At 47.2% G+C, this 24,730-nt stretch overlaps 1 pseudogene; it reads right to left on the minus strand.

Moving 5' to 3' along the window:
- Positions 1-2,163: 2,163 nt before the first annotated feature.
- LOC125506904 lies at positions 2,164-24,472 on the minus strand (annotated as a pseudogene).
- Between the last annotated feature and the right edge of the window lie 258 nt (positions 24,473-24,730).

The following is a 24,730-nucleotide window of genomic DNA, read 5'->3' on the forward strand; positions in this document are numbered from 1 at the left end:
ACTATCTTGACCGCGTGGTGGTCGGTCTGCATTGCGTGAGGGAGGTATGGGATTTAGTGACTCCACATTGAAATGAGGCAGCAGTCTATGCTTTGGGTAACTCTTGACTTGGTGCTCGAGGCTGTATTCTTCGGCTGCCAGGACGTTAGTCCACCTGTCAATGAGAAAGTTTTGATTAGCCTGGAGCTGTTGTTGTTTCTTTTTTAGACTTCTGGAGGTAGCTATTACCTGGCGCTTGAGGCGTTCCTACTCTAGAGGTGCCTCAGGCACGATGAAATCCTCGCTGCCGAGGCTCTCCTCATCTTCGGAGACTGGACGATAACTATCGTCATCCGAGTCATTTGGCGTGGCCTGTTTATCAAGGTCATCTTGCCCGTTGTCTTGTTCCGTTTGTTCAGAAGCGGCTCCGACAAGGTCTTCATAGTTTTTGGTGTCGCCCAGAGTACCATTTTCTCCGGTGTCAGTGTTGTCATTTTTTGAGCGGCGAGGCTTGGAGCGGTGTTTGGGGCGCCGACGCTTGGACTGTGTCCCAGAAGGCCTGTCCGTGGCTGGATCCCCTTTTTCATCGTCTCTAACTTCTTTAGGTGTGTCGACCATGTACGCATCATATGAAGAGGTGGTCGTCCAACGTCCAGTAAATGGCGGGTTTTGGCCTTGCTCCTGGTCGGCATCGTCGTCCATACCGTCGATGTCTTCGGAGCCGTAATCGAGCACGTCGGTTAAATCATCGACAATGGCTATGAAGTGGGTGGTTGGTGGGAAACAAAATTTCCCATCATCAGCCTCTGGTTTGAACGGAACATAGTTAGGCTATGAGTCCTTCTCCAAGGACAAATTCTTTAAAGAGTTTAGCACATCACCCAAGGGCGAGTGCTGGAAGATGTCTGCGGAGCTAAATCCGAAAATCGATAACCGATCCAGCTCGGTGTCCGCAGGCGTATACGATTTGGAACTCATGGCCGGGGACGAGTCCGGAGTTCCGTTGGCGTAGACATCACGAGGTGTCGAGTCCGTGTATGGCTCCAACGTCGGGGACTCTGTGGCTTCGGATGGCACGGTTTGCTTCGGTTCTAAGGCCGTTGCAGCAGCAGGGACCATCCGCTGGATGTGATCCGGTGATAGATTTAGGTCATGTTCATCGGAGCGAGGGGGAGTGATTGCTGCGGTCTCAAATCCATTGAAGATCAAGTCACCATGGATATTCGTGACATAGTTCGGGCTCCCAAACCTAACCTGGTGGCCAGGGGTGTAGCTGTTGATCTGCTCTAGATGGCCAAGTGAGTTGGCCCGCAGTACGAAGCCGCCAAACACGAAAATCTATCTGGGGAGAAATGTTTCTCCTTGGACAACGTCGCTGTAGATGATTGAGGGGGCCATCGAACCCTTCGTGGACGGCACAGTGGAACTCTCAATGAAAGCACCACGGTGTCAAAACCGGCGGATCTTGGGTAGGGGGTCCCGAACTGTGCGTCTAGGATCGATGGTAACAGGAGATAGGGGACACATGTTTACCCAGGTTCGGGCCCTCTCTATGGAGGTAATACCCTACGTCATGCTGGATTGATATTGATGAATATGGGTGTTACAAGAGTTGATCTACCATGAGATCGGGATGGCTAAACCCTAGAAGCCTAGCCTATATGACTATGGTAATGGATGGTGTCCTTTCCGTACAATCCCCTCTGGCTTATATAGACACCGGGGGGGTCTAGGGTTTACTTAGAGTTGGTTACATAAGAAGGAATCTTCATAGTCGGTCGCCAAGCTTGCCTTCCATGCCAAGGAGAGTCCAATCCGGACTCAGGTATAGTTTTCGGCCTTCATGTCTTCACAGCCCATCAGTCCGTCCCACGGATAATAGGCCGGACGCCCGAGGATCCCTTAGTCCAGGACTCCCTCGACGGCAACCCGTTACGGTGGATGCCACGTGTCGGTTACCCTTGACGAAAGCACTTCCATGATGCGTCATTTATCATCATGGAAGTGAACACTTCCGTGATGATAATTTTGGTATTGTCATGGAACACTTCTACGACAGCACATGTATGACTATCTTGATTCTGTCATAAAATTGTCATGGATGCACATGCATGACAGAAAACGTGACCTACTATGACAAGATGTATCATCACGGATGTGTATTTTTTTTGTAGTGGACTGTTGTCATTGAAGATTATCAGTCAGGGATTGAGTTTGATTCATTTTCTCACCCAGCAAGTCATCGCTTTTATCTAGCAAATTTTGAACCCTTTCCAAAGTTTTTTGTTGCTTCATGGCAATGTTAGCAAGCTTGGAATAGCTAGGTTTGAGGTTTTCATCAGAATCATCTTCACTCGATTCAGAGGAGGTGAAAGAACATGCGGTGCCCCCATGTTTGGTTTTGGTAATTGATGACAATCTCTATGGACTAATAGTTGCCTTGAGTTATATTTGAAGGTTTTGTCCATAGGCTTTTCTTGGAGTACATGTGTTGGTTTCAAGGAGAGTTTGTGTTGACCAAGGTGCTATTAAGGAATTATCCAAAGCTTGGTCATGTGAGAGTTGAGCTTATTGCAAGCATGTCTTGAAGAACAAGATTGTGTGATCAGAGTACATGTGTTGGTTTCAAGGAGAGTTTGTGTTGACCAAGGTGCTATTAAGGAATTATCCAAAGCTTGGTCATGTGAGAGTTGAGCTTATTGCAAGCATGTCTTGAAGAACAAGATTGTGTGATCAGAGTACATGTGTTGGTTTCAAGGAGAGTTTGTGTTGACCAAGGTGCTATTAAGGAATTATCCAAAGCTTGGTCATGTGAGAGTTGAGCTTATTGCAAGCATGTCTTGAAGAAGAAGATTGTGTGATCATTCATCTTTACCTTCAAGACATCATCCAAATGAAGAGAGTTGGAAAGATTTAAGGTTGATCAAGACTAAGTCAAGAGTGAATCAAGTTGATCAACTCACAAAGCGTAGAAGATGTACCGAGAGGGATCAAGTGATCCCATGGTTTGGTAAGCATTGTCCATTGTACTTTGTGTACTAACCCATGGTCTATGTGAGAGTTCTACGTGGGGTTAGGTACGTGTTCATGGGCTTGTGTCAAGAGGAAGATATCACTCAACCCATGGAGAGGATGACATCAAGTGGTGATCGTCATCAAGATTGTCGTGTGCAAGTTCAAGGGGATCATCGGGAAGAGATCAAGTGCTTGAAGCTTTCCATCCATTGTGGTGACAATGGACTTGTGAAGATGTGCTGAAGAGTGGCTCACCCATAGTGGACTATGGGGGAGCAATCATCTAGTCTTCATCGAGCCAACGCAATCAAGAAAGGTGGTCCAACTTGAGGGAGTCAAGATCGTCATCATCTAGCTCAAGTGGACCATGTGCAAGGAAAAGGTTTGCCCTTGATAGGTTTTCTATTTTACCGGTCTCATGGTGGTAGTTTGGAGACCGGGTTATAGGATCGTTTGCCGTACTATCAAGGGGGGCTCTCAAGTTGGTAGCTTGATTGTATCGTTAGTAGAGAGCTCAAACCATTGCATACTTGCATCATCTTTCTTGGTTCTTGTTTGGTTCTCTTTGTGAGTCTTAGATCTTATGGTCATCTCGATGATAAGCTTGAGTTCATCGAAAACGGAGTTCGCATGCATCTTCTATGATGTTTTCGGTGTTGGAGGTTTTACCGGTCTTTTCCGAGGAAGGGTTCTCACCATTTTCTTATGGACCTTTTCTCATTTGCTTCTTATTGATATTTATTTGAACATTGTGTTAGCCCTTGTCGCTAGATTTCCAACAAACTTGGTTTCATCGAATTCGGAGTCCGTTTGCAAAAGTTGTGGCAGTTTTGGTGTTCTGAAAAGGCTGCAGCGGTACTACCGCGAATTGGAGCGGATGTAATTTTTACTACCGCTCCAGAGCGGTACTACCGCAGCTCCTACAGCGGTAGTACCGCTCCGGACCAAAAACTCGTCCCAAGTCTTGCGGTGGTAGGCCCGGATGTATTTTTTTAGTACCGCTCGCAAGCAGTAGTACCGCTACCATTTGCGGTAGTACCGTGAGGTCGAGCGGTAGTACCGTGAGGACGAGCGGTAGTACCGCTCCGGTGGTTCTACTGGCCTTTTGCCTCCTCGCTGTTGTTTTTCAAAGGGGTACTACTGCCCTAGCGGTAGTACCGCTCCTTGGAGCGGTAGTACCGCTCTGTGCGGGCTGTGAGCATAACAGTTGGATTTTCCCCACCTATAAAAGGGGGTCTTCTTTCCCATTGAACCTTATCCTTTGAGCTTGTGTTCTTCCCCCATTATTGACCTTCTTCGAGCTTGCTAACTCTCACTCCCTCCATGGATTCTTGCTAGTTTTTGAGAGAAAAGAGAGAGGAGATCTAGATTCATGTTTCCACCAATCAGTTTCTCCTCTAGGTGAGGGGAACCCCTTGGATCTAGATCTTGGAGTTCTTGGTGTTCTCCTTTTCGTTCTTCCTCTCATTTTCCTCCCTAGCATTAGTTTCTTTGGTGGGATTTGGGAGAGAAGGACTTGGGCACTCCGTGTGCCCTTGCCATTGCATTTCGTGCATCGGTTTGAGTTCTCCACGGTGATACGTGTAAGTGAAGTTTGAGAAGCTTATTACTCTTGGGTGCTTGGGCACCATACAGCTTGTTCCTCTTGGGTGCCTTGGCGCCCTAGATGGTTGGTGGTGTTCGGAGCTCAATCATTGTGGTGTAAAGCTCCGGGCAAGCGTCAGGATCTCCAATTAGGTTGTGGAGATCGCCCCGAGCAATTTGACGGGTACCAGTGACCGCCCCCAAGGGTTGCCTAAGTGTACGTGTTCGGTGACCGCCCCCAAGGGTTGCCATTTGTACGGGTTCGGTGACCGCCCTCAAGGGTCCCTTAGTGGAATCACGACATCTTGCATTGTGCGAGGGTGTGAGGAGATTACGGTGGCCCTAGTGGCTTCTTGGGGAGCATTGTGCCTCCACACCGCTCCAAACGGAGATTAGCATCTGCAAGGGTGTGAACTTCGGGATACATCATCGTCTCCGCGTGCCTCGGTTATCTCTTACCCGAGCTCTTTACTTATGCACTTTACCTTGTGATAGCCATATTGGTTCTTGTCATATGTCTTGCTATCACCTAGTAGTTTATCTTGCTTAGCATAAGTTGTTGGTGCACATAGGTGAGCCTAGTTGTTTTAGGTTTTATGCTTGACAAATTAACCGCTAGGTTTATTCCACATTTGTTCAAGCCTAAACCATAATTATTTTAAAACGCCTATTCACCCCCCTCTAGGCGACATCCACGATCTTTTAATTGGTATCAGAGCCTCGTCTCTCTTTGTTAGGCTTAACCGCCTAGAGAGTAAAGATGTCGACTAGGGGATTAGGATTCTCCGACACTCTTAGTTTCGATGGCACAAATTTTCATGTTTTGGGTAATTCGCATGCTTAACCTCTTTAGGGTCATGGACCCAAATTTACAGCAAATTGTAGATATGGGTTTTTCTCCTCCAAAGTGCCGTGGTTTCTGATCCACGGACACCTATGGGACCGGGGTCCCTTTTGGTTCGGCGGGGGGCGGAGGGCGCGCAAAGAGCAGATCGAGGCGAAGCACACGGGCGATTTACCCAGGTTCGGGCCGCACGGATGCGTAAAACCCTACTCCTGCTTTGTGGATTGTATTGCTTTCTAGCTCGGGAGCGAGATCGAGCGTGAGTGTGTGGAATTGCTGAACCCCGAGCGAGAGTGTTCGAAGTGTCTAACCCCGCTCTCAGTTGCCCCGGGCCTCCTTTTATATGCTCAAGGGGTTACCGACATAGGGCAACGGAGGGAAAAAGTGGAAGAGTGGTGGTAGGCACAGCTAGCTGCTACAGTGTTATCATACCTAACCCTGACGGCAGGGGACAAGAGCATTAAATGCCCGTCTGTGTCGCCTAAACAGTGCCGAAAGGGGCTTGCTAGAGAAGCCACCGTTAGCCATGGTGGTTGTCTTGCCAGCGCCTGCTTGCCACCTCGCACCTCAGCTGCGGAGCCTTCCGCCACGTGTGCTTGGGAGGGCCCCAGAGCGACGCGTGGGTGGATGTGCTGGAGCGCGGGCACGAAGTGGGGGCTTGTCGCGGTCGTCATCTTGTTGTGTAGGTCCGGGGGCTTGTCGCTCACCGGGCCTTGCCGGGGCGCGTGGGGCGCCGCGGCAAGTTTCCTTGGTACGCCTTGGTTGGCCTTCCCGGCAAGCGCCTCTTGCCGGGGCCTTGGGACGCTTCTGATAGCCTTCCCGGCAAGCTCCTCTTGCCGGGGTCTTGTCTTGAGTACTTTGTCCATAGACTAGAGCAAAGGGTGTCTGTCCGGTGGCTCGATTCGGCGTCGTTCTGATCGACCAAAGAACCATCGGTAGCTCCTCGATCCAGTTTCTTCCGCACTTGTGCAGCCTGTCGAAAGTTCTGGTCTTGAGCCCGCGCAGCACCTCGGCGTTTGCCCTCTCCGCTTGACCGTTGCTTTTCGGGTGAGCAACAGAAGCGAAGCAGACTTTGGCACCGAGATCTTGGACATACTGCATGAAGGTGTGGCTCGTGAATTGTGTGCCGTTGTCGGTGATTATCCGGTTAGGGATCCCGAAGCGGCAAACAATCGACCTGAAGAACTTGACGGCTGACTGTGCGGTCACCTTCCTCACTGGTTCCACTTCCGGCCACTTTGTGAACTTGTCGATTGCCACGTACAAGTACTCAAAGCCCCCGACAGCTCGGGGGAAGGGGCCGAGGATGTCGAGCCCCCAGACCGAAAATGGCCAGGATAAAGGGATCGTCTGGAGAGCTTGAGATGGCTGGTGTATCTGCTTGGAATGGAACTGGCACGCTTCACACTTGGTTACTTGTGCAGTTGCATCCTGGAGGGCTGTTGGCCAGAAGAAACCTTGCCGGAACGCTTTGCCGACAAGTGCTCTTGCGCCAATGTGGTGACCACATATGCCTCCGTGTATCTCTGCCAACAGCTCTTGTCCGTCTTCCCGGGGAATACACCTCAATTTCACACCGTTGAGTCTTCTTCTGTACAGTGTTTTGTCGGTGAACTGGTACATACTTGACTGCCGGGCTACTCTTTCGGCTTCTTCTGGCTCTTCGGGAAGTTCTCCTGTCTGAAGGAAACGGACAATCTGCTGCGCCCATGTTGGAGCCTGTGGCTCGACAACAAGGACTAAAGGCAAATCTGCTGCTGCGGGAACATCTGCTTCTACGGCAAGAAGCTGTGTCTCTGCCGGAGCTTGACGTTCCGCGGCAAGCTTGCCGGGGACTTCTGCGTCAACGGAACAAGCCCTAAGGCTTGCCGGAGCAGATCGCTCCTCAGCGCCTTCGACGTTGATCTTAGGGACCTTCTTGGCGGCGGCTTCGGGAAGCTCTGCCGGCAGATGGTCACCAGGAATCAACTTCCTCTTCTTGCTCTGTCCAGTTGATGGTGTTACGGATGGTTGAGTCAGCTTGAGCACAAAGGTCCCTAGTTCCACAGGTAACTTAAGTGCGGCGCACTTCGACAGGCCATCTGCAATGGCGTTCTGAGTTCTTGGAACGTGCTCCATTTGCAGGCCGTCAAAGTGCTCTTCCAGCTTTCTCACTTCGACGACGTAAGCTTCCATCAACGGACTCAAGCTGGCCGCTTTGACCAAGGCGCTGTACGGCGCCAAGGAGCGGGAGGCGGCCCTGAAGAAGGAGGTTGATGCCGACAAGGCGTTGCTGGAGAGTGCTGCCACCACCCAAAACGCCTTTAGGGATACGGTGGAGCACTGGACGGAGAGCCTCGCGAACGCCGCCGGGGACATCGACAAGGAGCTGGCGCAGCTGGGGGTGGAGGACTTCGGGTACTCTTCCGATGAGAACCTCCAACCTAGCGCCAAGCTCACTCTGTTCTTCCAGGGCGTGGTGACGGCGCTCCAGCGGCTCCGGGATAGTATCCTGAAGCGGCTGGCCGACGAGTCGCGCGAGATCTTTGCGGGAGCCCTTCAGAAGGTGCTGATGAAGGTGGCCTTCCGCAATCCAGGCCTCCGCCTCCACAACGTCCTCAGATCCTTGCCGCCTGATATCGATCAGGAAGAGCTCAAGGCCCTTATCGCACCCATTGTGGACAAGGTGAGCGGGATCAAGAGGGTTGAGGGCGACCGCGTCGACTAGGCCGCCTGCTTTCTTCTTTCCTTGTCGCTGCTAGCTATGTCATAGAAAACATCTGTCAGAGCCGCGACAAGCTATTTTGTAATATAACTTTATCTTGGGTAGCCATTGCAATGTTATTCCCTTTTCTTGACTCCTCCCTTTGTATGTTTTTGCCCTACGCTTTTAGGGAACTTGCCGGTGCAGGCACCCGGGCCGCGAGCGCTGAGTGCGGGACGTCAGCAGCCTGCTGGCGGTGCCGCCACCGGCAAGAAACCTTGTCGCAGCTAGCTGCAGCTCACTTAAGTTGCTGAGCGGGGCTCGAAGCAAAGTAAGGGCGCGGCTAGTTAAGCAACTAGCCGCAGCTAACTTACGTTGTTGAGCAGGCTCAAAACAATGCAAGGGCGCGGCTAGTGTAGCAACTAGCCGCAGCTCACCTAATGTTGTTGAGCGAGCTCGAAACAACGCAAGGGCGCAGCCAGCTACGAGTTGGCTCCTCCGCGCACAGGTTTCCCATACAAAGTGCAGTCGTTCAAGGGAGATAACTTGAAATTTAAAAAATTTGGCTGCTCAAACTTTGGCAACTTAGCTTTTCTGTCGTTTGCTTCCCGGCAAGACGAGATTCTTGAACGACGCCTGGTCCATACCCTTTTCTTCTCCCTTCCCCCCGGCAAACTTGTGGGCGAGGGAACCTTTCTTTCCTTGGAAGAAAAGAAAGAAGAGAAAATAAAGATATAGAGCCTTGCGGCTCGTTATCTCTTACCGTGAGGTTGGTGCTGCACAAATGTCAGATCATATATGCCAGAAAGTAGAAAGCATAAAATCGACAAAATGTGCGGAGCATGCGAGCTTTACTTGTGCACGGGATCTGCGCCCGGCCTCGTACAAAGGATTACATGCAACAGCGGCAAGACTTTGTACAAGAGGTGGTTGCCGGAACGGGTTCCGACAACCGCGCCTTACGGGTAAAACTTACGAAGATGCTCGATGCTCCAGGAATTACTCACTGGGATGCTATCTTCGGTCCCAAGGCGGACAGCGCCGGGCCCTGTGACTCGTTTCACCCGGTAAGGGCCTTCCCATTTCGGCGTCAACTTTGTATGTTTCTACCCCACGCTTTTAGGGAACTTGCCGGCGCAGGAACCAGGGCCGCGAGCGCTGAGTGCGGAACATCAGCAGGCTGCTGGCGGTGCCACTACCGGCAAGAAACCTCGTCGCAGCTAGCTGCAGCTCAGTTAAGTTGCTGAGCAGGGCTCGAAGCAAAGTAAGGGCGCGGCTAGTTAAGCAACTAGCCGCAGCTAACTTACGCTGTTGAGCAGGCTCAAAACGATGCAAGGGCGCGGCCAGTGTAGCAACTAGCCGCAGCTCACCTAATGTTGTTGAGCGAGCTCGAAACAACGCAAGGGCGCAGCCAGCTACGAGTTGGCTCCTCCGCGCACAGGTTTTCCACACAAAGTGCGGCCGTCCAGGGGAGATAAATAAAAAATTAGAGATCTGGTTGTTCAGGTTTTGAGAACTTATCAGTTCCAAGATGATGAAGATCTAGCCCGCAAGAACGCCGGATCTGATTCACACAACTTCGACGCCCCCTACCTGGCGCGCCAAAGATGCCGGGGTTTCTGATCCACGGACACCTATGGGACCGGGGTCCCTTTTGGTTCGGCGGGGGGCGGAGGTCGCGCAAAGAGCAGATCGAGGCGAAGCACACGGGCGATTTACCCAGGTTCGGGCCGCACGGATGCGTAAAACCCTACTCCTGCTTTGTGGATTGTATTGCTTTCTAGCTCGGGAGCGAGATCGAGCGTGAGTGTGTGGAATTGCTGAACCCCGAGCGAGAGTGTTCGAAGTGTCTAACCCCGCTCTCAGTTGCCCCGGGCCTCCTTTTATATGCTCAAGGGGTTACCGACATAGGGCAACGGAGGGAAAAAGTGGAAGAGTGGTGGTAGGCACAGCTAGGTGCTGTAGTAGGCACAGCTAGCTGCTACAGTGTTATCATACCTAACCCTGACGGCAGGGGACAAGAGCATTAAATGCCCGTCTGTGTCGCCTAAACAGTGCCGAAAGGGGCTTGCTAGAGAAGCCACCGTTAGCCATGGTGGTTGTCTTGCCAGCGCCTGCTTGCCACCTCGCACCTCAGCTGCGGAGCCTTCCGCCACGTGTGCTTGGGAGGGCCCCAGAGCGACGCGTGGGTGGATGTGCTGGAGCGCGGGCACGAAGTGGGGGCTTCCCGCGGCAAGCTCTTTGCTGCGGTCGTCGTCTTGTCGTGTAGGTCCGGGGGCTTGTCGCTCACTGGGCCTTGCCGGGGCGCGTGGTATGCCTTGGTTGGCCTTCCCGGCAAGCGCCTCTTGCCGGGGCCTTGGGACACTTCTGATAGCCTTCCCGGCAAGCTCCTCTTGCCGGGGTCTTGTCTTGAGTACTTTGTTCTTGAATGGTCTTCAAGGGGACCACGGAGGATCTTGGCGGTCGCCCGGCAAGCCTTGCCGCGGGATGCTGCGACTGCCCGTGCACAAGTTCGGGGTACTAAGGGTACCCCTACTTTAGTACACCGACACAAAGGATCCCCAAAGATTATCTTTAGAGGATGAGAAAAAATCTTATCTCAATGCTCAAGCTTCTAATGTGCTTTTCGATGCTTTGAGCAATGTAGTTATATTTCAACTCATGCCGTTCCGGGATGCTCATGAGTTATGGACAAAGCTTCAAGATAAATATGGTGTGTCCAAGATTTGTGGGTATGATTGTTCTCCCTCCTCCTCCGGCCATGTTGCCTTCTCAACTTCTTCTACTTCACCTACATGTGGATTGCCACAAGGTAATGCTAGGGTGAGTAGTGGTGGTCATTGCAATGATGATAGTGTGCTTGTTCTTGGTGATTCTTCATCACTATCTTATTGCAATGGTCCTTCTTTGGACTTTAACACTTCGAGCACCTTACATGTTTCACTTGCTCGTGTTGGCAGTCCTTGCATATCATGTAGAAATTGCTTTCTCAAACCTAATGATGATATGCTTGCTATGTCTTGTTGCCATGATAAGAATGTATCTATTTCCTCGAGTTGTTGTGCTAACAATGTAGAGGAAACTCAACACTCCATGGAACAAGATGTGGTCTTGAATGGTGCTTCAAGTGATCCTACATCATCATCTATTGCATTTTGCCTTATGGCCAAGGCCTCAAAGGTATCTCCCACTTTGAATCCCAATATATCTTTTGATGATGGCAAGAATGATGATGATGTTGATTATGATGAAGAGAAAGATAATGTTGCCTCCTTAAATATTAAGGGGGAAATTGTTTTTAAAGCTCTTCATAAAAATAAAATTGCTCGTTTCAACTTCATGGAAATTATGTCCATTGCCATTGAGGGAAAGAAATATATTGAGGAGTTGGAATCTCATCTCGACGAGCATGAGGTCACCATTGAGAAAATGGAAGTTCATGAGCGTGATTACGCTAATGAGATTGCGGACCTCTCTCAAGCTCTTGAACTTGAACAAACCACCAAGGAATCTCTTGAGGAGACTTTTGCTCTAGAATTATCTAGAGTAAGGGAATCTCGTGATAGAGCCCTTGAGGTGGCCAATGATTTTGAAACTAAAAATGAGGAGCTTGAAGTTGCACATGCTAAACTCCTTGAGGACTTTGAGCACCTCGAAAATTGCTCAAGGGTCATTAAGAGTGAGCTCATCAAACTCACCGATTCTCATGCTCAACTTAAAGCTTCATATTCAAAAGAGCTTGCCAAGTTGTCTTCTCCTCTTGTTGCTAATGATGATGCTTGTGCTACTAACTCTATCTCTTGTGAAGCATCCATATTAAAGGAGAATGTTGAGCTAAGGGCTCAACTTGAGTTGCTATCTAGCAATTATGGGATGTTGGAAGAAAATCATATAAAGCTCACAAGCTCTCATGATGATCTTCTAGTATCCCATAATGTGCTAAAGATAGCTCATGAGGCCATGATTGCTAAGGTAACATCTAGTGAGCCTCATGTGGATACTAGCACTACTTCTAGTCAAAATGCTATGTTGCCATGTGCTAGTCCTTGTAATTCATCTACTCACAATGTTGGTACATCTTGTGATGAATTGCTTTCCTTGCCTTGTTGCTCTAACAATGAAGCTTATACTTCCTCTAGTACTTGTGTTGAGACTAACCATGTAGAGGAAATCAAAGAGCTCAAGGCCCAAGTCACTTCTTTGAAGAAAGACTTGGAAAAGAGTCACGAAGGGAAATTCACACTCAACAATATCTTGAGTGTGCAAAAATCCACCAATGACAAAGGTGGACTTGGATTCAACTCCAAGAATAAGAAGAAGTCCAAGATGAACAAAAAGAAGGGCCAAGAACAAGTCAAGAATTCGGTCAAGATTGTTTGCTTCAAGTGCAAAGTAGAAGGGCATCATGTTAGATCTTGCCCATTGAAGAAGAAGGCCATTAGTGACAAGCAACAAGGGAAGCGGCCACAAGTTCGATCTCATGCTCAACCACAAGTTGAAGAAAGTCCTCTTCCCAAGAATCCTCAAGCTAATGCTTCTCAAGTTGAGAAATCAAGTGAGAAGAAAGTGAAGAGTAGACGTTGCTACTTATGTCGTGAGAAAGGTCACCTCGCCTCTTCATGCACTAGTGGTAACTTATCCAACCCAATTATTATTGATGATATCTATTCTCTTGGGACGGATAAGATTGGCAATGTGTTTGCCAAAGTTGTTGGTACTCAAAGTGGTGTCAAGAAGAGAACCATTTGGGTAGCCAAGCCTATTGTGACTAACCTCTTAGGATCCAACTTGGTTGGGGACCAACAAGCTCAAACTTGATCAATAGGTGTTGTTGGAGGGCATTGGAGACCTGGCTACTTTATGAAGAATTAAGGGGACTTCATCATTCTAATTGCCTCAAGCCAAGTTATTTGAATTATCAAGTTTCTATCTTATATCCAATGTTTCTCCATGCAGTAACTCGTGCTTAAAGTGTTTACGTTGATAGTTACTTACCCCTTTGCATGTTTGGTTTTGTTCCTTGCATGTGTTTGTATATGTTGTGCTTCCAAATTGATTATCTTGAGCAATCAAGTATGTGTGTGTTGGTTTGCACATCATGTACGTGTGTGTCATGCATTGAGCCTTTTGCATCTTGTTTGTATCTTAGTTGGCTCTTGTGAGAGATTAATGGAATATCCCATTATGGGGGAGTGATGTGCTTTGTGCACCTCACTATCCTATAAATGTGTGTACATGAGTAATACCATCTAGTATTGATATTTCAAGATTATCTAGTCGCTATGTGGTATGTCTTCTCATAAGAAATTCAAATTCTAAATAGTCCATTAATTATCTCTTGTTGGATTCTCTTATTGCCTCTTGTTAAGTTTTTATTGGTATCACATTATGGGGGAGTAATATGCTATGTGCATATTACAAGCCTAGAAAATGTGTACATTTGAGATATTGTCACCTAGAATTGATATTGTAAATTATCTTGTTCCTAGGTGGCATGTTAGCTCTACAAGTTGCAATTAGCTTTTTGTTTGGTGTGAAGATGATGTCGGATATCCTTGTTATCTACCACCGGGAATTATTTCCAAATACTTCTTTTCTTTTGACAATTGGTACTCACTTATGTGTAGTAGAAATTATTGATCATCTTTACATTGGCCTTTGCTTTTATTTGCTTTATCTCTTGCCTAGGATTGTGTCAACTCCCATTGTATTCCATACCACTTGTGGATCTTGTTAATTTCTTGACCTTGTCCAGTGTTTTCTAGATATAGTGAAAGTGATGATCCCACCTCGTGCGTTTTGTATTCAAATGCAAATTCTCTATACTGCACTAGTCTTGGGGGAGCTATCCTATTCTCTATAAAACACTCATCTTGTGATCCTTATCAAGTGTGTGTTTGTGGAAGGCAAGCTGTTTCTTTTTGGTCCTTTGTGCCATAATGAAACTTTGTAGACAGCTTGGTTTGTTTGGAACCATCCTCTCTTTTGGGGGTTTGATATCTTTTTTAGTGGGTATCAATGGGTATCTCATTCCTTGATGTATCTTTCAATTGATATCCTCCAAGTGATGATTTATTCATTTGGTATCTTTTCTTCTCTTGGTATTTCTTTGTCATTTGGTATCGGTTCTTGAAAGTCTTGAGCATGCATATTTACTTCTTGTAGTTTCTTTGGCATGTTTTATTTCTTTGACCCAATATATAGGGGGAACTCCACCAAGTCTCAAATTGGATGAGATGTGCATGAAATTCATTTTCATATCTATATGCACATATTTATGTGGAGTTTGTCCTATGTATTGTTGGTGTTTCTAACTCTTTGGTCCCAATGAGTTTGGGTACCATTTTGTTTGTGTTGTTGTTCTAGGAACAATTGGAGATGCATTGGATGCTCGGTCACTCACAAGGAAGGTGTTTCCACCATGTGCTTATTGGATTCAAGCTAGGATGATCAATGAACTACCATCTACCTTTAATTGGTATCTACTACATCCTTCCAATGGTATCTCGGTAACAAGTATCATCATCTACTTCATGCACTCATTTCTTGCATCAACCTTGTGTAGGTTGTATCATGGCATGCTATTCATTCCATCTTGTGATACTTGTTTCCTTTCTCAAAGCATCTCAATGATCTCATGTTGCTAGTTGTTATGTCTTTGATGGTTGTGTGGTAGGAATTCATTTATATACAATAAGACCATATCTAGCCATGTGCTATGCTTCCAAGCAAATATCTTATTGGTATATATATGTATGACTTCCTTTTGGATATCTTGTTCCTTCGTGCTGTAACTATTTCGGGTGTACATCCTTCTTTGTAGATATATATCATCATGATTTCGTCTACCTAGAATCTTATACACTTGAGAGAAATTACATCTCTAGATGATATCCTTTCTTTCACGTCCACCTTGTCTTTCTTGTTATTTCTTTGGTGGCTCCGTGAAAGCTTTTGCCTTGATTGCGTGTCTTATCTCGTTGCATCTTGTTGCACTCTTGTGTGGTGAAGATTTTTTTCCTCATGCTTGTCTTTACGAGGCTTTTGCCATCTTAATTGGTATCCCTCGTCTTGATGAAGCTTTCTTTTATATCTTCACCACGGGTTGTCACAAGCATAGTTTTTCTTATATGCTTATTAGTGAACTTGTGACCCCTTTTGCTAGTTGTGTGTGGGAATGACAGGCCTTGCACCATGTATCTCATTAATTCAAGACTATATTGATGCTTAATGCTCATCCATACATTAGTCTTCTCAAGTGCATTGCCTTAACTCACACACATCGGTTTTGGTTGAGCCTATTCTTAAGTTTCCTTTTTACATGTTGCTCAACCATGTGTTTGTTGCAAGTACTAGGCTTTGTTTCCTATATGCTCACTTGCACTTGTTGTAAGTTTCTGTTGGTTTTGGGGGAGCTATGATCCTATTTTGTGCACTTTGTATCCAAATACAAAAATTCTTATGTGTGCACAAATCATGGGGAGCTACTCTATTTTCCTTAGAACACTTCTTTGCTCTTATCATAATATCCTTTATTCATGTGGCTCGTAGGATCAGTGGCCTAGTTGGTTCAATTGGTATCTTTTGATAGCTTGCTTCAATAGATATCTTTTGATTGCTTGATTGCTTGTTTCTCTCTTTGTTATGTCTTTGTGGCATATCTTCCTTTTGCAATCTTTGGGCCTCAATATAGTTTGTCTTCCTCCAAGTATTTACCGTTGGATGTGTGTATTGCATTCCACTCTCTTGTTTAGAAATACACAATATATGGAGGACCACAATCTATATTGGCCCTCTAAGCTTTTCGCCCATTTTGGCAATCGATGCCAATGGGAAAGTGATTGTCATCAATTACCAAAATGGGGGAGATTGAAAGAACATGCGGTGCCCCCATGTTTGGTTTTGGTAATTGATGACAATCTCTATGGACTAATGGTTGCCTTGAGTTATATTTGAAGGTTTTGTCCATAGGCTTTTCTTGGAGTACATGTGTTGGTTTCAAGGAGAGTTTGTGTTGACCAAGGTGCTATTAAGGAATTATCCAAAGCTTGGTCATGTGAGAGTTGAGCTTATTGCAAGCATGTCTTGAAGAAGAAGATTGTGTGATCAGAGTACATGTGTTGGTTTCAAGGAGAGTTTGTGTTGACCAAGGTGCTATTAAGGAATTATCCAAAGCTTGGTCATGTGAGAGTTGAGCTTATTGCAAGCATGTCTTGAAGAAGAAGATTGTGTGATCATTCATGTTTACCTTCAAGACATCATCCAAATGAAGAGAGTTGGAAAGATTCAAGGTTGATCAAGACTAAGTCAAGAGTGAATCAAGTTGATCAACTCACAAAGCTGAAGAAGAAGATTGTGTGATCATTCATGTTTACCTTCAAGACATCATCCAAATGAAGCGAGTTGGAAAGATTCAAGGTTGATCAAGACTAAGTCAAGAGTGAATCAAGTTGATCAACTCACAAAGCATAGAAGATGTACCGAGAGGGATCAAGTGATCCCATGGTTTGGTAAGCATTGTCCATTGTTCTTTGTGTACTAACCCATGGTCTATGTGAGAGTTCTACGTGGGGTTAGGTACGTGTTCATGGGCTTGCGTCAAGAGGAAGATATCACTCAACCCATGGAGAGGATGACATCAAGTGGTGATCGTCATCAAGATTGCCGTGTGCAAGTTCAAGTGGATCATCGCGAAGAGATCAAGTGCTTGAAGCTTGCCGTCCATTGTGGTGACAATGGACTTGTGAAGATGTGCCGAAGAGTGGCTCACCCATAGTGGACTATGGGGGAGCAATCATCTAGTCTTCATCGAGCCAACGCAATCAAGAAAGGTGGTCCAACTTGAGGGAGTCAAGATCGTCATCATCTAGCTCAAGTGGACCATGTGCAAGGCAAAGGTTTGCCCTTGATAGGTTTTCTATTTTACCGGTCTCATGGTGGTAGTTTGGAGACCGGGTTATAGGATCGTTTGCCGTACTATCAAGGGGGGCTCTCAAGTTGGTAGCTTGATCGTATCATTAGTAGAGAGCTCAAAGCATTGCATACTTGCATCATTTTTCTTGGTTCTTGTTTGGTTCTCTTTGTGAGTCTTAGAGCTTATGGTCATCTTGATGACAAGCTTGAGTTCATCCAAAACGGAGTTCGCATGCATCTTCTATGATGTTTTCGGTGTTGGAGGTTTTACCGGTCTTTTCCGAGGAAGGGTTCTCACCATTTTCTTACGGACCTTTTCTCATTTGCTTCTTATTGATATTTCTTTGAATATTGTGTTATCCCTTGTCGCTAGCTTTCCAACAAACTTGGTTTCATCGAATTCGGAGTCCGTTTGCAAAAGTTGTGGCGGTTTTGGTGTGCTGAAAAGGCTGCAGCGGTACTACCGCGAATTGGAGCGGATGTAATTTTTTACTACCGCGGCTCCTACAGCGGTAGTACCGCTCCGGACCAAAAACTCATCCCAAGTCTTGCGGTGGTAGGCCCGGATGTATTTTTTTAGTACCGCTCGCAAGCATTAGTACCGCTACCAATTGCAGTAGTACCATGAGGTCGAGCGGTAGTACTGTGAGGACGGGCGGTAGTACCGCTCCGACGGTTCTACTCGCCTTTTGCCTCCTCACTGTTGTTTTTCAAAGGGGTACTACCGCCCTAGCGGTAGTACCGCTCCTTGGAGCGGTAGTACCGCTCTGTGCAGGCTGTGAGCATAACGATTGGATTTTTCCCCACCTATAAAAGGGGGTCTTCTTTCCCATTGAACCTTATCCTTTGAGCTTGTGTTCTTCCCCCATTTTTGACCTTCTTAGAGCTTGCTAACTCTCAATCCCTCCATGGATTCTTGCTAGTTTTTGAGGGAAAAGAGAGAGGAGATCTAGATTCACGTTTCCACCAATCACTTTCTCCTCTAGGTGAGGGGAACCCTTTGGATCTAGATCTTGGAGTTCTTGGTGTTCTCCTTTTCGTTCTTCCTCTCATTTTCCTCCTTAGCATTAATTGTTTTGGTGGGATTTGGGAGAGAAGGACTTGGGCACTCCGTGTGCCCTTGCCATTGCATTTGGTGCATCGGTTTGAGTTCTCCACGGTGATACGTGCAAGTGAAGTTTTAGAAGCTTATTACTCTTGGGTGCTTGGGCACCCTAGAGCTTGTTCCTCTTGGGTGCCTTGGCACCCTAGACGGTTGGTGGTGTTCGGAGCTCAATCATTATGGTGTAAAGCTCCGGGAAAGTGTCGGGGTCTCCAATTAGGTTGTGGAGGTCGCCTTGAGCAATTTGACGGGTACCAGTGACCGCCCCCGAGGGTTGCCAAAGTGTACGGGTTCAGTGACCGCTCCCATGGGTTGCCATTTGTATGGGTTCGGTGACCGCCCTCAAGGGTCCCTTAGTGGAATCACGACATCTTGCATTGTGCGAGGGCGTGAGGAGATTACGGTGGCCCTAATGGCTTATTGGGGAGCATTGTGCCTCCACACCGCTCCAAACGGAGATTAGCATCTGCAAGGGTGTGAACTTCGGGATACATCGTCGTCTCCGCGTGCCTCGGTTATCTCTTACCCGAGCTCTTTACTTATGCACTTTACTTTGTGATAGCCATATTGGTTCTTGTCATATATCTTGCTATCACCTAGTAGTTTATGTTGCTTAGCATAAGTTGTTGGTGCACATAGGTGAGCCTAGTTGTTTTAGGTTTTGTGCTTGACAAATTAACCGCTAGGTTTATTCCGCATTTTTTCAAGCCTAAACCGTAATTATTTTAAAATGCCTATTCACCCCCCCCTCTAGGCGACATCCACGATCTTTTAGGAGGGATATTTGAGTAACTTAGCACCTTTTGCCATGAAGCAATAGGTGGGAGCAAAGTCATCATCACGATCACCAGAGGAGTTGGAGTTGCCATGTTACTCAATGGTTAATATGGACTTGCTGACGAAAGCAGTAGCGAGAGCTAGGCTCACCACACCGGAGTCGGACTCCTTAGATTCCTCCTCTTCCTGATTTTCCTCAGACTCAGCTTTAGAGTTCATTTCCTTGCCAATGAATGCCCGTGCCTTTCTGGAATTGCTCTTCTTGTGAGATGAAGACTTTGAGGATTTTGATGATGAGGACTTTGAAGATTTCTTCTATTTCTTGGAGTCATCTAAATTGTCATCCTTGTACTTCTTCTTCTTTGGTTCCTTCTCCCACAGAGGACAATCAACAATGAAGTGACCAGACTTCTTGCATTTGTCGCAAGTCCTCTTCTTGCCGCCGCAAGATGAGGAATCTGATCTCATGTCATCATCTCTTGAAGATTTTCCAAAACGACCACACCTTGAGAACTTCTGAAATTTCCTCATGAGCATTGCTAGCTCCTGGCTTAGTTCTTCGGGACCACCAAGGCTGCTATCAGAATCTTCCTCTTCAGATGAGGAAATTGCCTTGGCCTTCAGCGCACGTGATCTTCCATAGCTTGGCCCATAGAGGTATCTCTTCTCAGCTTGTTGGAACTCATGAGTATTCAGTCTCTTGAGGATATCAACGGGATCTAATGAATTATAGTCTCCACATTCTTGAATTATCAGTGCTAGTGTATCGAACGAGGAACCAAGTGATCTCAGCAATTTCTTCACCACTTCATGGTCGGCGATGTCAGTGGCACCCCGTGCTTGAATCTCATTGGAGATGTCAGTGAGGCGATCGAATGTTTGCTGAATATTTTCAATGTCAAGTCTTTTGAAGCAGTTGAAGAGATTGAGAAGAACATCAACTCGAGAATCACGTTGGGTTGAGATTCCTTTGTTGACCTTGGACAATCCCAGATAAGCTTTGCAGACTCCAAAGCACTCACTCTACCGTACTGTCCTTTGCTCAGATGGCCACATATGATATTCTTTGCTTGAGAGTCGAGTTGCTTGAATCTCTTCACATCATCAGCATTCACGGAAGGAGTGATGGAGGGAACGCCATTTTCCACAACGTACCAGAGATCGTTGTCAATTGCCTCAAGATGCATGCACATCTTGTTCTTCCAGTAGGGGTAGTCCGTCCCATCGAAGGTAGGACACCCAGCCGAGACCTTGATCATGCCAGCAGTCAAGATAACTAAAACTCCACGTGGTTAAACCAAAATCACACAGAACAAGGGAGTATCTTGCTCTGATACCAATTGAAAGTGTATTATATCGACTAGAGGGGGTGAATAGGAGATTTTTACAAATTCATCACTGAGGAAATACAACTTGAGGAATTGTTCTAAATGACGAAATACAAATAGCGGAATAAGTACTCAGGTGCATGCATAACAAGACATTAGCATAGTCATCATGATGAAATGAAACATACATAGAGCACAGGTAGTGTGTAAACAGGATAAGTAGGCAGAAGACAAGATGACTAAAGAAATTGAGAACATCTTAAATCAAAGTCTTCAAATAGTAACAATCAATTTCATGAACACATAAGCGAGGAAAAGGGTTGAGGAAATAGAACCAGTAGCTCGGTGAAGACAATGATTTGGTAGACTAGTTCCAACTGCTGTGACAGTTGTACATCTTGTTGGGGCGGCTTGGTATTTAAACCAAAGGACACACAATCCTTACCGTATTCTCCTTGAGCTAAGGTCACACAGACCTCACCCAATCACTCATGGTAACACTACAAAAAAATACACTTCCGTGATGACACATGTTTGTCACATTAGGTCATGTTTTTTGTCATGCATGTACATCCATGACAATTTTATGACAGAATCAAGATAGCCATACCTATGATGTCGTAGAAGTGTTCCATGACATTACCAAAATTATCATCACGGAAGTGTCCAGTTCCATGATGATAAATCACGTGTCATAGAAGTGCTTTCGTCAAGGGTGACCGACACATGGCATCGATAGTAACGGGTCGCCGTTAAGCTATCGGGTCTGGTTTTGGATTTGATAACCTGTTATCAGCCCGGACCAATGGGGATTTTCCACGTGTAAAATTCTCATTGGCCGGAGGAAACACGTGTTGGCTCAACGTTCGGACAGATGTCATCCACTCATTGGACAGGAGGAGCCTATGATACGTCGACACGTGGCGCGGCCCAACAGAGGCCCATTCTAGTGAAAAGGTCGGCCCAGCTAAAGGCCCACCATGTTTTTTCAGACACTAGTGGGCTGGCCCGTTAACAGCCTGCCATCTTTTTGGCCAAATTCAGGCCCATAGCAGATCAGGCCCATTCACATCCTGTGGTGTTTTGGGACAAATTACGACCCATATCGGATCAGGCCCGTTAACAGGCCACTGTTCTTTTGGGCCCATTCTAAGACAGGTTTGTATTTAAGCCTGTTAAATGCCCGTTAACCAGTTCGGCCCGATAATAGTTTTGGCCTGTTAGCGGCCCGTGGTGCATCTAGGACGTTGTCGGCCCGGTTTAACTTTAGGCCCTTTTACGGCCCATGCACAAACTGGGCTATTTCTTGCCCGAAGTAACTTTAGGCCTCTTAACAGCTCGTAGTCTTCGTGGATAAATTTCAGCCCAACAGGACTATAGGCCTGTTAATGGCCCGTGGAATAGTTGGGCCTAATTACAGCCCGCTTTGAATTAGGCCTGCTTACAACCCATCTGATAATGGCCCATGACACTTTTGGGCCTATGGCTCGCGTGGATACCAGCCTGCTTAAAGCCCATAATTTTATTGGGCCAAACAGGCCCGAGATATATTTTGGCCTGTTAACTGCTCGTGCTATTTGGGCCAAACATGGGCCTTAGGCAGTTTTGGCCTGTATTGTCCCGTGAATTTTTCGGCCCAACGCTGGCCCAATCTAGGTTTTAGCCTGCTAAAAGCCCATGGTATTCTCTGGCCCAGTTGGCTAGAACTTTACTCGGCCTGTTAAAGGTGGGAAACTACTATAGGTTTAGACTTGCTAATGGCCCAAGATGATTATAGGCCCATGTTTTGGCCCATATGAGTAACGGGCCGGCCTGAAGACCGACAACACTGAGATCCACTGAACCTTCTGACCCAAATTACAGCATACCGACCAAAGAATAAACCTAGACTATACAACAAAGAAATTACAGCATATTACATCCACTAGGAACCAAAGTTCGCTACCGGTGATAATAAAGCGCAATGTGACTGCGGATTACATACACTAGGCATCAAAGGTCGCCACCTGTGCATATAAACGCGCCGACAAAAGAATATACAAAACTGAGAGCACTTCAGAAGGCACTAGGCCTTAACAGGACGGGCCCCGCAAGCAGCCGAACAAGCTGATGAGACCTCAGTTGTGTCAACGATAGATGCTCCATCCCTAGCTGTATGGCATGGTAGTGCGCATGTTAGTCCTCTGACATCTTCTTTCATCTTTGACTTCAAGTCGGAGCTGGGCTAAAGCAAGCCTTTCCGCTTTAAGTTGAGACTGAAGTAGTCGAACTGATTGAGGCAGCGACTGCACAGAGGTTGTCTCACACCTGCTGGTGAGTAGCTTCAACTCACTGTCTTCATCAATACAGGACCTTGGGGTCATCTCGCTGTCCTCAATATGATTTTGGCTCACTATCTTCCCTAAAGTTCTGCCTGGCATAAGAGATACGACTCTGAAAGAGAAACAAGGAGACACGTAATAGGTTTCACAATTATATAAGCAAATAAATGGATCTGTTCTGCATAAGGAACATATTTTTACAACTACAATTTAAAACTGTAGTTGTTGCAAACATCCAATCATATGTAAACAGCAAAGTAAACAGCAGTGGAGGAAATTATGCCTATCCAACTCTATACTAGAACAAAGTTTGAAGGCTTGAGAAGGATGAACTTACATGACATGTTAACATGGGCTGGACAAAGCCCATCTCCATGTTAATGGAAGGATAATTCAATAAATTCCCTAAAGAAAATTCTTTATAAGCGTTGCCACTTTCTACATTTTGCAAACACTAAATATAGATCAAATAATATTGGAAGAAACAGAGGATAATGAAGCTCAGGTGCAGACTGATGATACATAATCAAATAACAATTAATTAAGTATAGGGTTACAAGGCAAAAGGTACTGACAAGAGGAATGCAGACATCAACGTGTGCAGTGGCATTGGCTTTATTCAACATTTTGGTAAGGGTATAGATATGATAATTTGGATAAAGTGGAGGGCAGGGCAGATAAGATGCAAAGTAATGTCAGACAATCAACCATCTCGCGATGCAAGTACAGTACTACCACCACCGTCCGTTATTACTTGTCGCTCAAATGGATGTTGTCGGATCACAGGTTCTGGCAAAACCCTCGAGGTTCGAACACTGGGGTGCGCGTGAAGGTTTTCTCCCTATCGATCCACGCCCTAGCTCTCTAAGATCTCGCGGACGAACTCGACCAACTCATGAGACAAAGACACAAGATTTATACTAGTTCGGGCCACCGTTGTGGTGTAATACCCTACTCCAGTGTGGTGGTGGTGGATTGCCTCTTGGGCCGATGATGAACAGTACAAGGGGAAGAACAGCCTCCTGAGGTTGAGGTGTTCTTGTGCTCTTTTTTTGTGTCTCTACTGTGGTGACTAGTCCTACTTATATAGGCCCTGGTCCTCTCCCCAAATATCGAGTGGGAAGGGAGCCAACAACGGCCAATTTGAAAGGGGACAGCTAGTACAGCTTATCCTGACGAAAGTGGTCTTCGCCTGCAAAAGGCTCTGGTGGTGACGTCGTCTTGGGCTCCAGGGTGACCTCCCTCTTGCCGTCCTGCTGGTCTTGGTCTCGTTGCACCGATATGGAAACCTTTGCTTGATGCCTCGGTACTCCGCGCCTGCGCTTCCCCCCTAGGCACCAAAGATGAAACAAGGACGCTGCGCGCTGGCGCCCGGCTGGTCTCAATCGTCATGGCTCACGTCACGAGGATTTCACGAGGTTTGCCTTGCCTTGATCTCTCCGTCCCTCACGAGCCTGCCTAGCGAGGCCGCTCCTGAGGAGGTCTTGCATCGTCCGGCTCGCGAGGCTTGGCCCCTCGCGAGGGTCTTGAATACCACGTTGATGAAGATGGGCCGAAGAGACCTACTAGCCCAGCCACGCCGTGGGCCGCAGGCAGGCAAGTCTGGGGACCCCCATTCCCAGAACGCCGACAGTAGCCCCCGGGCCAAAGGCGCACTCAGGCTTGGCTTCGAGGCGAAGCCAAAGGTCAAGCGCGGAGCGCTGCGGGCCCCAAAAGCCTGTGGCCTCGGTTGACGTGTGGCGGTTGATTGGATGTGGGCGTCTCCGCTTCCCCATGATGCCTTGGAATCTGCCTGGCTATGCGCCCCCTGCAACCTACTCAGTTATTCTCCCATCGCCTACGTCTTGCTTCCCCAGTCCCTCTGCTTCCTCAAGACTCTGCTCCTCCTCTCCAATTTGACCTGCACTCCGCCTGCTTCATCGCCATGGCATCGAAACAAGCAGACAAGGGGAAGAAGCCTCTGTCTTCGCCGAGTGCGCCTCCAACCGCCGAGCCTGCAGTCGGCCGATCCTTGGTGCTCAACGATGAGGCCATGGACAAGGTGCATCCCATGCTCGCCACCAGTTTCAACGAGTGGGGGGAGACGGTGGCTTGTCCTGCGTCTCGTGCTCGCATTGCTCGGGCGGCCACCGAGGTCCCAATCTTCATCGACGCCCTTTGGGCAGGCCTGATTCCCCCTTTCTC

The sequence above is a fragment of the Triticum urartu genome, chromosome 5, assembly GCF_003073215.2.
Source record: "Triticum urartu cultivar G1812 chromosome 5, Tu2.1, whole genome shotgun sequence".
NCBI lineage: Eukaryota > Viridiplantae > Streptophyta > Magnoliopsida > Poales > Poaceae > Triticum > Triticum urartu.